We start from the raw sequence: 17,160 nt of genomic DNA on the forward strand, positions 1-17,160 counted from the left end.
ATTAATATCTGCTATATTACTCTGCCAGCCTGAAGTGGTTTACTGAAAAAACATTAATGACAAATATGCTTTCCTCTTCATTTGCCCTCAGCTAGAGTCATACGTTGCACTGGCAGCCCAATTAAACATGAACATTAGAAAACATACTTATAAAGCCTGTATGGTGGCTTCTTGCAGTGGCTAATTAGCACATGCATTTAGGTTGCAATGCATTGTGGTGCTTTGCACTTGAGAACAACAGTGCCTTCTCTAAATGAGAGCCAATTTATCGAGCCACCCTCTCTCTATAATGAAGGCATTGTTACAAAGAAAGGCTATTTAATGGAGCAGACAGCGCCTGTAAAAAAAAAAGGCTAAATAATATGATACATTAAATATGAGTGGGCATAATAATTTAATCTTCTCATCAAGATGTTTTAATACCTTACAGCGAATCTTAAATTTAGACAGTAGACCATTTCCATTCTATGCATTTCCCATTTCAACTATTGAGGCTTCATCATTCCTTACCAAACAATAAACTTGAAATGACAACCAATAATGTAATACTGCATCACTAATGTAAGTCTTGAGCATCAAGAGAAAACTGTCTGGGATTCATTGAAGAACATTAAATCACTTAATGGCTCTTCGTTGTGGAAACGTAGCACCCAGATGACAAAATCATCCCTTACAATACTCGATAATTGCACTGAGTCAAGGAGTCTGCGTTTCTCGGGAAACACGTGTTTGAAATTGAATTATCCACCCTTTGGAAAATGTAGGGCAACTGCGCAACGATGTAAAGCGCCACTCTCGGGCAAACTAATGCCAAGCTCTCATTTTTGACGGAGTAAGCAGAAGATATCAAAGAGCAGAATGATTAGATCTCAGTCGTAAATTAAATAACCGCTCTCCCAGTTGGCAAAGGAAATTGCACTTTAAAAACTGTCAGACTCCACAAGTAAGGACAGGACATAACATTGCTACATTCTACAACATATTGAAGGACACTGGTGTTCATTTGTGACCAGAAACGGTAAATTAGTGGGTGAAATGGCACTTCATTTGGTCAGCATATCATCACTAGGGTTGCAAACTTCTGGAACTTTCCCAAAATTACCTGTTTTTTTCCCCCAGAAATCCTGGTTGGAAGACTCCCGGAATTACGAAGGAGTAAGGACAAAATCCGGGAAACCAGTGAATTTTGGGAAAATTACTTGAATTTTGCAACCCTAATCACGACTGATATCAAATCACAGATACAGTATTACACTCTTATAAACTAGAGTGGCTCTTCAACATTGCATAAAAGACAACCATTAAACAGTAGTAGGCCTACATCCCATTGTACAAGATACAGGAAAAACTGAGCTGGTATTTTGACAGCACAAGTAGCTGAGCAGTAATAGAATGAAACTGACCACTTGAAAAAAACATAACGTTACCCCAGGCTCCACTGGATCGTGGGTAGCATTTGGTGAATCTGCACAAATACAGAAAAGATCCCATCTACTAAAAATGCATGGTAATAGATGTCCAGAATTGCAGCCGGAAGAAATCTATTCTTTGTAATGAGGAGTCACCTAAACCAGATCTGTCGAGGCACACAGGCTGAAACATCCCCCTCCCTCTCGAAACCCCAAACATTTCCCATATAGCTGCAGCCCAATATGGTGACCAGAGTATAGGCGTGTGGAAAGGAGTGGGGTAAGAAAATAACATTGGTTGATATCATAATGCTTCCCTTGTCGTTTACAATGCTATCAAGTCACAGCCATATCCTTATATGGGAACTAGCATGGGTCTGCAGACATTCTGTTAAACTGCACTTTTCAAAAAGTGATCAAGTGTCAAATATTACCAATATCAATATCACTCCATCTGTATGAGTGAGAATGAAGCAATCCATGTTAATAGGATTTTGTAATGACATTGTTGTATTAATCTATAAAACGTTGGTGAGCATCCACACTAGAGGAAAGTGAATCATTCTACAGTCCTACACCCATCATTCAACTGATCAACGCATCCTACTGCATGTTGCCTATTAATAAGGTGGTAACACTAGACCGTTCATGAGGTCTCTAATGAACAGGTACTGGTTAAGAGCATTCAGTGTTTTCAGGGTGTGTTCATTGTCATAGTGAAAACGGCAAATAATACTTCAATGTACATGTAGGCCTAATGAAAAATATAGTAACTCACATTTAAAATGTAGCAATTCAACAACAAATGCCATTTTGTCTGCACATCTTTTACAGTATGTCATTACCTCGTTGCTCAAGGGGTTTGCAAGTGATTTCCATTTTTCTAATGGTTGTCAATTATTTGGGGTCTTCTTTTTCACTGTGCTCAACTCTATGTCCTGTACAACTATTTGCAATGCAACAATGGAACTTGGAACCGGCCAAAAGTGATCACACCAACTAGAGGTTGACCGATTAATCAGAATGGCCGATTAATTAGGGCCGATTTCAAGTTTCCATAACAATCGGTAATCTGCATTTTTGGACACCAATTATGGCCGATTACATTGCACTCCACAAGGAGACTGCGTGGCAGGCTGACTACCTGTTATGCAAGTGCAGCAAGGAGCCACGTTAAGGTGCTAGCTAGCATTAAACTTATCTTATAAAAAAAAACAATCAATCTTCACATAACCACTAGTTAACTACACATGGTTGATGGTATTACTAGTTTATCTAGCTTGTCCTGCGTTGCATATAATCGATGCGGTGCCTGTTAATTTGTCATTGAATCACAGCCTACTTCGCCAAACGGGTGATTTAACAAGTGCATTCGCAAAAAAAGCACTGTCGTTGCACCAATGTATACCTAACCATAAACGTTAATGCCTTTCTTAAAATCAATACACAAGTATATATTTTTAAACCTGCATATTTAGTTAATATTGCCTACAAACATGATTTTTTTAAACTAGGGAAATTGTGTCACTTTTCTTGCGTTCTGTGCAAGCAGAGTCAGGGTATATGCAGCAGTTTGGGCCGCCTGGCTCATTGCGAACTGTGTGAAGACCATTTCTTCCTAACAAAGACCGTAACTAATTTGCCAGAATTTTACACAATTATGACATAACACTGAAGGTTGTGCCATGTAACAGCAATATTTAGACTTATGGATGCCACCCGTTAGATAAAATATGTAACAGTTCCGTATTTCACTGAAAGAATAAATGTTTTGTTTTTGAAATTATAGTTTCCAGATTTGACCATATGAATGACCTAAGGCTCGTATTTCTGTGTGTTATTACAATTAGGTCTATGATTTGATAGAGCAGTCTGACTGAGCAGTGGTAGGCAGCAGCAGGCTCGTACGCATTCATTCAAACAGCACTTTCATGCATTTGCCAGCAGCTCTTCGCTGTGCTTCAAGCATTGAGCTGTTTATGACTTCAAGCTTATCAACTCCCAAGATCAGGCTAGCAATACTAAAGTACCTATTAGAACATCCAATAGTCAAAGGTATATGAAATACAAATGGTAGAGAGATAAATAGTCCTATAATAACTACATCCTAAAACTTCTTACTTGGGAATATTGAAGACTCATGTTAAAAGGAACCACCAGCTTTCATATGTTCTCATGTTCTGAGCAAGGAACTTAAACATTAGCTTTTTTACGTGGCACATATTGCACTTTTACTTCCTTTTCCAACACTTTGTTTTTGCATTATTTAAACCAAATTGAACATGTTTCATTATTTGAGACTAAATTGATTTTATTGATGTATTATATTAAGTTAAAATAAGTGTTCATTCAGTATTGTTGCAATACATACTTTTTTATTTTAAAATCGTCCGATTAATCGATATCGGCTTTTATTGGTTCTTCAATAATCGGTATCGGAGTTGAAAAATCACAATCGGTCGATCTCTGACACCAATGCACTCTCTCAACTTTCCCTGACATGCATTTCTATAATGTAGGCCTGTTTTAGATTCAACAATTAGCAAGAGCAAGCCTGCTTCTTTCCCGAATAGGCTATTAGGCCTAGTATAAAAAAAAGTATCCAAATAAAATGTCCTATAGCTTTTGCAGCTACAGTTTTTCCTGAGATTTCTTCACGAGAAGAGGAATGGCCTATTGCGGAGGCGCTTGCGTAGCTTATAGCCTGTTGCGCATGGGAACAGCTGGAAGAGACAGGCGAGTGATGTGTAGCCAAAGTAAGAAGCTAAATATTAGGCCATTCATTTGCTAAATATTAGGGCTATAGGGTAAATATTTACTTGTCAAAATGCAAGAAAAATGTTAAAATATTATGAAATGGCAGATCTGTGGTGCGTTCCTCCAGGCTGCGCTCTGTGGTCCTTGGGCACGCAAAGCTCCACTATTGATTAGGCCTACATTTTTAGACAAGAAGTAAGCGTCAGGCCGGCTTTTTCTGGGATTTAAAGGAACAGCCTATATAGCCTAGGATGTAGCCTATATTAGACCATAATATATAAACTCAGAATATATCCAGTGAATTTACACAGTGAAAGACAAAAACTATCATATAACTATGTGACCTCACAAGGCTGAGCTCAGTGCACCACCTGCCAGTCCCCAGGTACGCAGCTCGAAAAGCTACCCTATTGTTTTAGAAATGGGGACAATAAATGTATCCTACCTAGGCGACAACAATATTACTATTGTTTCAAGTGAGTACTAAACTCCAGTCTTTAAACTACAGTAAATAGCCTATGTCATTTGAATAAACGCTCAAAAGCCTGGTGTTTTTTATGCATATTATTTTCGAAATAACTGCATCCAGCCTGCCAGATTGGGCAACCATTTGGATCAGTTATGGGGGTTTTCTCTGCAGTTTAGTCTACAAGGTCCAGGCACATTAGCAGGAAAGTAATATGGTGTATTTTCTCATGATGTATCAGCTAACAGAAACATGCTAATGCAGGGATTTTTAGTGGCGCACATTTTTATTTTATTTCACCTTTATTTAACCAGGTAGGCTAGTTGAGAACAAGTTCTCATTTGCAACTGCGACCTGGCCAAGATAAAGCATAGCAGTATGAACAGACAACAACACAGAGTTACACATGGAGTAAAGAATAAACAAGTCAATAACATAGGAAAAAAATAATCTATATACATTGTGTGCAAAAGACATGAGGTAGGCAATAAATAGGCCATAGGAGTGAATAATTACAATTTAGCAGATTAACACTGGAGTGATCAGATGAACATGTGCAGGTAGAGATACAGGTGTGCAAAAGAGCAGAAAAGTAAATAAAATAAAAACAGTATGGGGATGAGGTAGGTAAATTGGGTGGGCTATATACCGATGGACTATGTACAGCGATCTGTTAGCTGCTCAGATAGCAGATGTTTAAAGTTGGTGAGGGAGATAAGTATCCAACTTCAGAGATGTTTGCAATTCGTTCCAGTCGCAGGCCGCAGAGAACTGGAAGGAAAGGCGGCCAAATGAGGTTTTGGCTTCAGGGATGATCAGTGAGATACACCTGCTGGAGCGCGTGCTACGGGTGGGTGTTGCCATCGTGACCAGTAAACTGAGATAAGGCGGAGCTTTACCTAGCATAGACTTGTAGATGACCTGGAGCCAGTGAGTCTGGCGACGAACATGTAGCGAGGGCCAGCCGACTACAGCATACAGGTCGCAGTGGTGGGTGGTATAAGGTGCTTTAGTAACAAAACGGATGGCACTGTGAAACTGCATCCAGTTTGCTAAGTAGAGTATTGGAAGCTATTTTGTAGATGACATCGCCGAAGTCGAGGATCGGTAGGATGGTCAGTTTTACTAAGGTAAGTTTTGCAGCGTGTGTGAAGGAGGCTTTGTTGCGAAATAGAAAGCGGACTCTAGATTTAATTTTGGATTGGAGATGTTTGATATGAGTCTGGAAGGAGAGTTTACAGTCTAGCCAGACACCTAGGTACTTATAGATGGCCACATATTCTAGGTCGGAACCATCCAGGGTGGTGATGCTAGTCGGGCATGCGGGTGCAGGCAGCGAACGGTTGAAAAGCATGCATTTGGTTTTACTAGCGTTTAAGAGCAGTTGGAGGCCGCGGAAGGAGTGTTGTATGGCATTGAAGCTCGTTTGGAGGTTAGATAGCACAGTGTCCAAGGAAGGGCCAGAAGTATACAGAATGGTATCGTCTGCGTAGAGGTGGATCAGGGAATCGCCCGCAGCAAGAGCAACATCATTGATATATACAGAGAAAAGAGTCGGACCGAGAATTGAGCCCTGTGGTACCCCATAGAGACTGCCAGAAAACCAGACAGCATGCCCTCCGATTTGACACACTGAACTCTATTTGAGAAGTAGTTGGAGAACCAGGCAAGGCAGTCATTAGAAAAACCAAGGCTACTGAGTCTGCCGATAAGAATATGGTGATTGACAGAGTCGAAAGTCTTGGCCAGGTCGATGAAGACGGCTGCACAGTACTGTCTTTTATCGATGGCGGTTATGATATCGTTTAGAACCTTGAGCGTGTCTGAGGTGCACCCGTGACCGGCTCAGAATCCGGATTGCACAGCGGAGAAGGTACAGTGGGATTCGAGATGGTCAGTGATCTGTTTGTTGACTTGGCTTTCGAAGACCTTAGATAGGCAGGGCAGGATGGATATAGGTCTGTAACAGTTTGGGTCCAGGGTGTCTCCCCCTTTGAAGAGGGGGATGACCCCAGCAGCTTTCCAATCCTTGGGGATCAAAGAAGATACAAAGGAGAGGTTGAACAGGCTGGTAATAGGGGTTGCGGCAATGGCGGCGGGCAGTTTCAGAAATAGAGGGTCCAGATTGTCAAGCCCAGATGATTTGTATGGGTCCAGGTTTTGCAGCTCTTTCAGAACATCTGCTATCTGGATTTGGGTAAAGGAGAAGCTGGGGAGGCGTGGGCGAGTAGCTGCGGGGGGCGGAGCTGTTGGCCGAGGTTGGAGTAGCCAGGAGGAAGGCATGACCAGCCGTTGAAAAATGCTTGTTGAAGTTTTCGATTATCACGGATTTATCGGTGGTGACCGTGCTACCTAGCCTCAGTGCAGTGGGCAGCTGGGAGGAGGTGCTCTTGTTCTCCATGGACTTTACAGTGTCCCAGAACTTTTTTTTTTTTGGAGTTAGAGCTCCCGACTGACAGCGTGTATTGGTTCCTGACTTCCCTGAACAGTTGCATATAGCGGGGTCTATTCGATGCTATTGCAGTCTGCCACAGGATGTTTTTGTGCTGGTCGAGGGCAGTCAGGTCTGGAGTGAACCAAGGGCTATATCTGTTCTTAGTCGTGCATTTTTTGAACGGAGCATGCTTGTCTAAGATGGTGAGGAAGTTAATTTTATAGAATGACCGGTCATCCTCAACTGACGGGATGAGGTCAATATCCTTCCAGGATACCCGGGCCAGGTCGATTAGAAAGGCCTGCTCGCAGAAGTGTTTTAGGGAGCTTTATACAGTGATGAGGGGTGGTCGTTTGACCGCGGACCCGTAGCGGATAGAGGCAGTTATCGCTGAGATCCTGATTGAAGACAGCAGAGGTGTATTTGGAGGGCAGGTTGGTCAGGATAATGTCAATGAGGGTCCCATGTTTACAGATTTAGGGTTGTACCTGGTGGGTTCCTTGATGATTTGTGTGAGATTGAGGGAATCTAGCTTAGATTGTAGGACTGCCGGGGTGTTAAGCATATCCCAGTTTAGGTCACCTAACAGAACAAACTCTGAAGCTAGATGAGGGGCGATCAATTCACAGATGGTGTCCAGGGCACAGCTGGGAGCTGTAAAATTAGAAGTTTGAACTGTTTGGGCATAGACCTGGAAAGTATGACAGAACTTTGCAGGCTAACTCTTCCCCCTTTGGCAGTTCTATCTTGATGGAAAGTGTTATAGTTGGGTATGGAAATCTCAGAATTTTTGGTGGCCTTCCTAAGCCAGGATTCAGACACGGCAAGAACATCAGGGTTGGCAGAGTGTGCTAAAGCAGTGAGTAAAACAAACTTAGGGAGGAGGCTTCTGATGTTGACATGCATGAAACCAAGGCTTTTTGGATCACAGAAGTCAACAAATGAGGGTGCCTGGGGACATGCAGGGCCTGGGTTTACCTCCACATCACCCGAGGAACAGAGGAGGAGTAGGATGAGGGTGCGGCTAAAGGCTATCAAAACTTGTCGCCTAGAGCGTTGGGGACAAGGAATAAAAGGAGCAGATTTATGGGCGTGGTAGAATATATTCAGGGCATAATGTGCAGACAGGGGTATGGTGGGGTGCGGGTACAGCGGAGGTAAGCCCAGGCACTGGGTGATGATAAGAGAGGTTGTATCTCTGGACATGCTGGTTATAATGGGTGAAGTTACCGCATGTGTGGGAGGTGGGACAAAAGAGGTATCAGAGGTGTGAGGAGTGGAGCTAGGGGCTCCATTGTAAACTAAAACAATGATAACTGACCTGAACAACAGTATAAAAGGCATATTGATATTTGAGAGAGACATACAGCAAGGCATAAAGTAATCGCAGGTCTTGATTGGGAGAGCTTGCTAAAACAACAGGTGAGACAACAATAGCTAGTCAGCTAACACCACAACAGCAAGTAAAATGGCGATGACTAGGCAGAGAGGGTCGGATTAACTACACACAGAGCCTGAGTTTGCGGCTGGGGCCGACAGATAAAACATAAATAAACAGAATGGAGTACCGTGATTAATGGACAGTCCAGCAGGCATCAGCTATGTAGCCAAGTGATCATAGTGTCCAGGGGGCAGCAGTAGATGGAACCGCCACTACGCTAGCACGCAGGCGACACAGCGTTTAAAGTTAGTAGCCCGGGGGGTGGTCTGCTCAGACGGAGGCCGGTTGAAGGCACAGCGGATGGAGTATTCGTCGGCAGACCAGTCGTGGTGGTGCGGCGGGGGGCCGTGACGACAGAGAATCCAAGCCAGATGGCGAAAGAGGTATTGTAGAATTTAATTTGCTAGCAGGGAGATGTGCCTGGCTCACGGCTAACTGGTGCTAGCTTCGTGGCAGTGGCGTTAGCCAAGGTCCAGAGTTTACAGCAAGGATCCAGTGGAGTATTGGGCTCTAGGCGTGTATGAGTGGGGTTTGGGTGAACAGCTGAGTAGGCCGGGAGGTGGGCCTCAGGGATAGCTTTGGTACTGGGTGCAAGCTAGCTGTGAAGATCAGAAGTAGTGGTCCAGGGATTACGGCAGGAATCCGGCGTTGTTGTGGAGAGACAGTTCGATACTGTTAGACTGGCGAGTATTATCCAGGCTAAAAACAGGGCTGGCTGTGCAGAAGGTAAAAGCCACTAGCAGTGGCTAACAATGACTAAAACAGCTTGTAGCTAATTAGCTGGTTAGCTTCTGGAGGTTCTTGAATGTATTCTCAAATTAAAAATAATAGCGATTCCGTATCACATTGGGTGAGGCAGGGTACCGGAATGTATAATCTAATTAAAAATCGAAAAGAGATTGAAAATAAATATGGGTCCAGTGAGTGGTTGGGCTGGCTGGGGACACGGCGATTTAGACAGTTAGCAGGCCTGTGCTAACAAGCTAACAGTTAGTAGGCCAGGGCATATGAATTATGATAATGCAGAAGCGCGGAGGAAGTTGTATACATAGTTTCCCGCATTTGGTTTTCGTGTTTTAAAAGCGTTCCAAAATTAGGTGGATAGCAGAGCGGTTTCTACACACCCACTCCCCCATAGACAGGTTTGTTGTTTAGCAACAAAACCGAAGCATGCACTACTATGGGGCAAAACATGGGGGTTGGCTAAGACTTGACAGCATGCAAGCTATATTTCGTCTCCAATGTTTATTGAATACGTAAATAAATTTGCACAATGAGCACTTGTCTCAAATGCATTGTTACAGTTGTTGGTTGGTCATTCTGGCCATCCAGAATCACAATGACAGGCTAGCTTCTGCCCCATGGAAGCACGCACATCGTTTTCGTAACGTTGTCAGCTAACCCATCTATACTCCGGGCTGCGGCTACCCCCTCCTCCATATACATGGATATGTACAATTGGTTTACTCATCAACCCGAAATTCACATTTCGATTCATGCCAATTGGATCTCGTTCGAATAGGAAGCCTCAGCCAGTCTGACCAATCAAACAGCTTTCTGCAAAGTAAAAAGCCAGATGCATGAGGTCGAGCTTTTGTTACCTTGCCAAACCTCTCACTGGTTTGTGCAAGAGGAGTCCAAGTTAAACACTAATAATACCCTGATGTGTATAGGGACAACTAAATGCTGGATCGTCGAGAGAGATTATATTCATGCTAAACTGTGAGACAGTCACAATACTGAGTGTCTGTCTATGAAAATGAGGAACAGTAGCCCTATCAGAAAAAAAGACCTGCTAAAATGATAACAGTTTCTGACATCACATCCTTGACTGTCAGATCAATCTGAATATGGTGGCATTGACACATCTGACCCCAGTCTTGTTTTGTTCTTGCCACTGTTAGCCATGTCAGGTGCTTCTCCAGTCTCTCTCAGCCTCCACCTCACAGAGACAGACCGAACATAGAAATTATTAACCCTTTTATCTTTAAAAAAAATATTTAACTAGGCATGTCAGTTAAGAACAAATTCTCATTTACAATGGCTGCCTGCCCCGGCCAAACCTGGACAACGCTGGGCCAATTGTACACCACACTATCTGACTCTCAATCACGGCCGGAGGTGATAAAGCCTGGATTCGAACCAGGTGTGACGCCTCTTGCAATGAGATGCAGTGTCTTAGACCACTGTGCCACTCTGGAGCCCTTGCATGGCTACTGGATGATTCAGTCCTATCAAAGCAGCACAGCAATTGGGCAACACACTGCATAACTTTACTGTAAGCACAACAAATTCGACCTGGCCCACCCACCAGCGGCAGGCTGTCCAAATGCAGAAAGTTGGCAATCAATTAATTATCCATCTCCCCAGAGAAGAACACACCCGCTATTCGCCCCTGGCTGAGATGACAATATTTTGAGGAGGTGGTAGGCTTGTAAACTACATAGTTGACTCGTTATTCAGTAAACTGAAAAGCAACCTGTGTGTAATTCAAAACAATTAGCTAGTTAATGTCACAATAAAGAAAATACAATCTTCATATTCTAACAAATTGATTATAGTCGATAACTACAGTACATTAGCTAACTAAATGTTCGACAAAATGGTTAGGTAAAATAATGTATAGCGAATTAATTTGAGGATAATGTAATCCGTTATAATCCGTTCAATTATAATAGATTTAGCATCAACATTAGACGAGAAGAGATGCTGGCTAGTTGACACATTCAGTAGAGAAAACTGAAGTATCGAACGTAATGCCAAAATTCAGCTACCACTAACCTTGAATTAAGAGTTATTTGAACAAGGGAATAACGTTTAATCAAAATTTTGTAAGTGCAATATCGATAGCCAGCTTGTTCGCTTGCCCAAGATGTACTCTTAAAGGATCCTACTGTATAGTTACAACTTAAGGTCCAATGACTCGTATGTGTAATGGACCCGAGAGTCATGATCAAGGGCTAGCTTGTTAGCATGCTAACTCGTAGCTAGCTACCTGGATAGCAGGCTAACTAATGAAACACAAAGCTAGCAGCTTGTTAGCTAACGTTGACTCCTTTGTTGCCGTCTCTGCTTTGCACACATTTACGACAAGTAATCATCTTCCTGTGTGATGAACTAAATCAGATATTAGGTAGAAATACTTACTCTCCATGTACCTCCTCAAAAGGCATTGCTTAAAACATCGCCATGGTTTAAAATTCAAATAGAGATTTGTTTTGCTATTTGTTGTTACTCTGCGTTGCCGAATCACTGCTGCTGCTGTCTGCGGCAGAAACTTCCAACGCATGCGCAGGATTTCTCAGCACCGAGCCAAGTCGGTCTTCTTGACTGAAGTTTTCCCATAAGACCAGTTTGGTTCATTTTCCTAAATAATGATTAAGGTTTTGATAAGGTTAGGCATAGCTGGTCATAGAACTGTGGTCAGTGACAACGTTTAACCGGGCAAAGTCCCAAGAAAAGAATGAGGGAAATAGCATCGATTAATAAACTCATGAAATGCATTGCTCTACTTAATAACATTTCCAGAATTTAATTGATATCCTTCATTACTGTGACAATAACAAAGGTGGTGATCATTATCATATTGATGGCGATATTGAATACATAACATCTTGGTACACAATATATGTTAAATAAAAAATAAATACAAATATGACTGGGCAAAAGTTTAATATTAATATTACAAATATTTTTATATTTCTACATTTGCAAGACTAGAAAACAGTTAATTGCTTATCACAGTAATTCAAAGCATGTATATGTACACATAATCCAGTGTCCACTTCATTCACCTTCCTAAAATATAGCCGGGGACTATAATTCAGGCTAATTTAAATCCGTTTTACCTCATTTCTACCAGCGTGTCACATGCGCAACCGGCTTCATCAAAAAGTGCATTGACGACATCGTCCTCACAGTGACCGTATGTACATATCCCATCCAGAAGCCATGGATTACAGACAACATCTGCACCGAGCTAAATGCTAGAGCTACTACTTTCAAGGAGCGGGAGACTAATCCGGGCGCTTATAAGAAATCCCACTATGCCCTCAGATGAACCATCAAACAGGTAAAGCGTCAATACAGGACTAAAATTGAATCCTACTACACCGCCTCTGATGCTTGTCGGGTGTGGCAGGGCTTTAAAACTATTACAGACTACAAAGGGAAACCTAGCCGCGAGCTGCCCAGTGACGCAAGCCTACCAGATGAGCTAAATGAAATGTCTTTTATGCTCGCTTCGAGGCAAGAAACACTGATGCATGCATATTAGAGCACCAGCTGTTCAGAATGACTGTGTGATCACGATATCCATAGCCAATGTGAGCAAGACCTTTAAACAGGTCAACATTCACAAAGCCGTGGGGCCAGACATTACCAGGACGTGTACTCAAAGCATGCCCGGACCAACTGGCAAGTGTCTTCACTGACATTTTTACCCTCTCCCTGACCGAGTCTGTAATACCTACATGTTTCAAACAGACCACCATAGTCCCTGTGCCCAAGAAAGCGAAGGTAACCTGCCTAAATGATTACCGCCCCGTAACATTCACATTGGTAGCCATGAAGGCTGGTCATGGCTCACATCAACACCATCATGCCGGAAACCCTAGATCCACTCCAATTCTCATACTGCCCCAACAGATCCACAGATTACCCAATCTCAATCGCACTCCACACTGCCCTTTCCCACCTGGACAAAAGGAACACCTATGTGAGAATGCTGTTCATTGACTACAGCTCAGCATTGAACACCATAGTACCCACGAAGCTCATCACTAAGCTAAGGACCCTGGGACTAAACACCTCCCTCTGCAACTGGATCCTGGACTTCCTGACGGCCCGTCCCCCAGGTGGTAAGGGTAGGCAACAACACATCTGCCACGATGATCCTCAACACTGAGGCCCCTCCCGTACTCCCTGTTCACCCGCAACTGCATGGCCAAGCCCGACTCCAATACCATCATTAAGTTTGCTGACGACACAGTGGTAGGCCTGATTACCAACATCGATGAGACAGCCTATAGGAAGGAGGTCAGAGACCTGGCAGTGTGGTACCAGGACAACAACCTCTCAATGTGACTGGGCTGAAGTGGAGCGGGTCGAGAGTTTCACGTTCCTTGGTGTCCACATCACCAACATACTATCATGGTTCAAACACACCAAGACAGTTGTGAAAAGAACACAACAACACCTTTACCCCCTCAGGAGACTGAAATGATTTGGCATGGGTCCCCAGAACCTCAAAAAGTTCCACAGCTGCACCATCGGGAGCATCTTGACCGGTTGCATCGGAAAGCGGTACCGGAGCACAAAGTCTAGGACCAAAAGGCTCCTTAACAGCTTCTACCCCCAAGCCATAAGACTGCTGAACAATTAATCTAATGGCCACCCAGACTATTTACATTGACTCCCCCCTCCTTTGTTTTTACACTGCTGCTACTCTCTGTTTATTATCTATACATACTCACGTTACAAATTACCTCGACTAACCTGTACCCCCGCACATTGACTCCGTACCGTAAATATTTTCTTAACTCTATTTCTTCAACTGCATTATTGGTTAAGGGCTTGTAAGTAAGCATTTCACGGTAATTTCATGCACATGTGGCGCATGTGACAAATAACATTTGATTTGATTGACTTGATTTGAGTATAGATACTATTTTGAGGCTTGAGGAAAATGACAGTCATTGAGATAATGTTGTCGTGACGTTGTATTAGTTCATGTGACGACTGTTGCTTATCGAATGATTACAAGTTTCAAATTGGGTGATTAACTGAATCAAGCAATTATTAACTCATTAACCTGGGGCACCATGGGAAAACGAGTTTTTATTGAGTTTCTATTTCCCAAATTAACTCAAGAATATCAGAATATCGATTTTACAACAGCCGCTAATTAACCAGTTGCCTCTACCAATCTCGTTCTGAACGTCGTATAGCCCGTGAATCTGCACAGACCCAGGTCCCACTAATGAATTCGTACCACACCAATCTTAGTTTAATATTTATTTACTAAAAAGCTAAAAATATGATAAAAGATACACATAGACAAAACATATTATAGGCTATTGATTAGAACTTAGTATAACGGGCCAACACACGATAGCGCGTGTTACCCACAATGGGGATTTCAAAAGAGAGAGAAAAAAGAAAGTACACGAGAAATATACATTTGGGTGAATTTGTCAGCTATGCTATTCTAACCCTAGCCTTGCCCCAAACTGCCGCTCTTATGGGTCAGAATATAATGATGTAATTACGTGGGGATAATCTCAGATGATTCTCTGCATGGACCGTTCAGCTGTTCGATGACGCACTTCTCCTGCACACCTCCCTGCTCGTTCTCCCGATGTCAGTGTCCTTTTGGCTGAGGAGTCTGTTCCCTCACCCTTTGCTCTCGAAGGGGTCTTCTGAGGACAGACGGCTCTGTAGCTCAGAGCTCACAGCATAGGAATGAAACCCTTTAGATACCACGGTTCGATGGGAGATGGAGGCTAGGTGGTTCGACTTGAATTTACCTGCTTAGACACAGATACTCATCCGTAGCTTGGGTAGAAAAGGATTTCTTTGTCCTCAAACTTGCGTTGCGTTCTGGGTTCGTTTACTCTTTAGACCTTGCTGCAGCTGGGGTCACGTAGTCTCCCTGTAAATTCTATACTCACAGGTTTTATACCCTTGGGTCAGAAGTGGGCGTAACCGCCTTTAGGGCAATTCTCTGGGCGTACCAAGTTAATGAGACAAGGTCTAGATTTTATTCAAATCCAATTTTAGACAACTAACTTAACATTTCATCTTCCCCAAAACATTCTCTTTGATTTTGATATTTTCCATACAACGTACAATGTATAAACATCAAACATATACTAGGAACACTCTTCACATTACAATGTTTTCGTAATAACGTCATCTATTAACCTTTAATAACAAAACAAAAATGACATACATTTTCATATTCCATCTATCGTCATGACCACCATTGTGGCTGACGGAAACCATTGTTCCAAAGTCCCTTTATTTCATGTTTAATGTTCTGAGGCTGGTTCTCCATAGTAACAGGACAAAGGAATTTGTCTGTGGCCTGAGATTTACCAGGGGCGTGAGGGATCATAAACCCCCCCCACATCTTCAGACCCCTAGATCTCTCCTCCTCTGTTGGGGTTGAGAGATAATCTGTAGGGTTGTGGTCTCCTGTAAAATGACCTGGTCAGGACAGTCATGACAATGTACTATATCATTCCCTTATATTATAGTATATACCATATCTGCATGCCAGGTATTTAGGAGCAGGTAATTATATATCTGTGATACAGGAATGGATATCTCTTTGCTGGGAAAAATACAAAACAAGTTACAAACAGGTAGGCAAAGTTTTAAAAAATCTTAAAATGGTGATTTGAATCTGCAATACTACTGTACCATGAATGATAATATGATATACAGTTGAAGACGGAAGTTTACATACATTTAGGTTGGAGTCATTAAAACTCGTTTTTCAACCACTCCACAACTTTCTTGTTAACAAACTATAGTTTTGGCAAGTCGGTTAGGACATCTACTTTGTGCATGACACAAGTACTTTTTCCATCAATTGTTTACAGACAGATTATTTCACTTATAATTTACGGTATCACAATTCCAGTGGGTCAGAAGTTTACATACACTAAGTTGACTGTGCCTTTAAACAACATGGAAAATTCCAGAAAATGATGTCATGCCTTTAGAAGCTTCTGATAGGCTAATTAACATCATTTGAGTCAATTGGAGGTACCACGTTCATCTGTACAAACAATAATAGTACACAAGTATAAACACCACGGGGCCACACAGCCGTCATACCGCTCAGGAAGGAGACACGTTCTGTCTCCTAGAGAAGAACGTACTTTGGTGCGAAAAGTGCAAATCAATCCCAGAACAACAGAAAAGGACCTTGTGAAGATGCTGGAGGAAACAGGTACAAAAGTATCTATATCCATAGTAAAACGAGTCCTATATCGACATAATCTGAAAGGCCGCTCAGCTCGGAAGAAGCCACTGCTCCAAAACCGCCATAAAAAAGCCAGACTATGGTTTGCAACTGCACATGGGGACAAAGATTGTACTTTTTCGAGAAATGTCCTCTGGTCTGATGAAATGAAAATAGAACTGTTTGGCATCATTATGTTTGGAGGAAAAAGGGGGAAGCTTGCAAGCCGAAGAACACCATCCCAAATGTGATGTTGTGTTGTGGGGGTGCTTTGCTGCAGGAGGGACTGGTGCACTTCACAAAATAGATGGCATCATGAGGGAGGACAATTATGTGGATATATTGAAGCAACATCTCAAAACATCAGTGAGGAAGTTAAAGCTTGGTCGCAAATGGGTCTTCCAAATGGACAATGACCCCAAGCATACTTCCAAAGTTGTGGCAAAATGGCTTAAGGACAACAAAGTCAAGGTATTGGAGTGGCCATCACAAAGCTCTGACCTCAATCCCATAGAAAATTTGTGGGCAGAAATTAAAAAGCGTGTGCGAGCAAGGAGGCCTATAAACCTGACTCAGTTACACCAGCTCAGTCAGGAGGAATGGGCCAAAGTTCACCCAACTTATTGTGGGAAGCTTGTGGAAGACTACCTGAAACATTTGACCCAAGTTAAACAATTTAAA

The 17,160-nt window shown here is 42.5% G+C and overlaps 1 protein-coding gene across 1 annotated transcript in view; it reads right to left on the bottom strand.

The window, feature by feature from the left end:
- The window catches only part of LOC112228562 (protein FAM222B), a 63,124-nt gene extending 51,337 nt beyond the window's left edge, over window positions 1-11,787 (bottom strand). Inside the window, exon 1 of the mRNA XM_024393972.2 lies at window positions 11,655-11,787. The gene's annotated coding sequence lies outside the window, so the exon portion shown is untranslated. The remainder of the gene's footprint in view (window positions 1-11,654) is intronic.
- Between the last annotated feature and the right edge of the window lie 5,373 nt (window positions 11,788-17,160).

The sequence above is a fragment of the Oncorhynchus tshawytscha genome, linkage group LG30 (assembly GCF_018296145.1).
Source record: "Oncorhynchus tshawytscha isolate Ot180627B linkage group LG30, Otsh_v2.0, whole genome shotgun sequence".
NCBI lineage: Eukaryota > Metazoa > Chordata > Actinopteri > Salmoniformes > Salmonidae > Oncorhynchus > Oncorhynchus tshawytscha.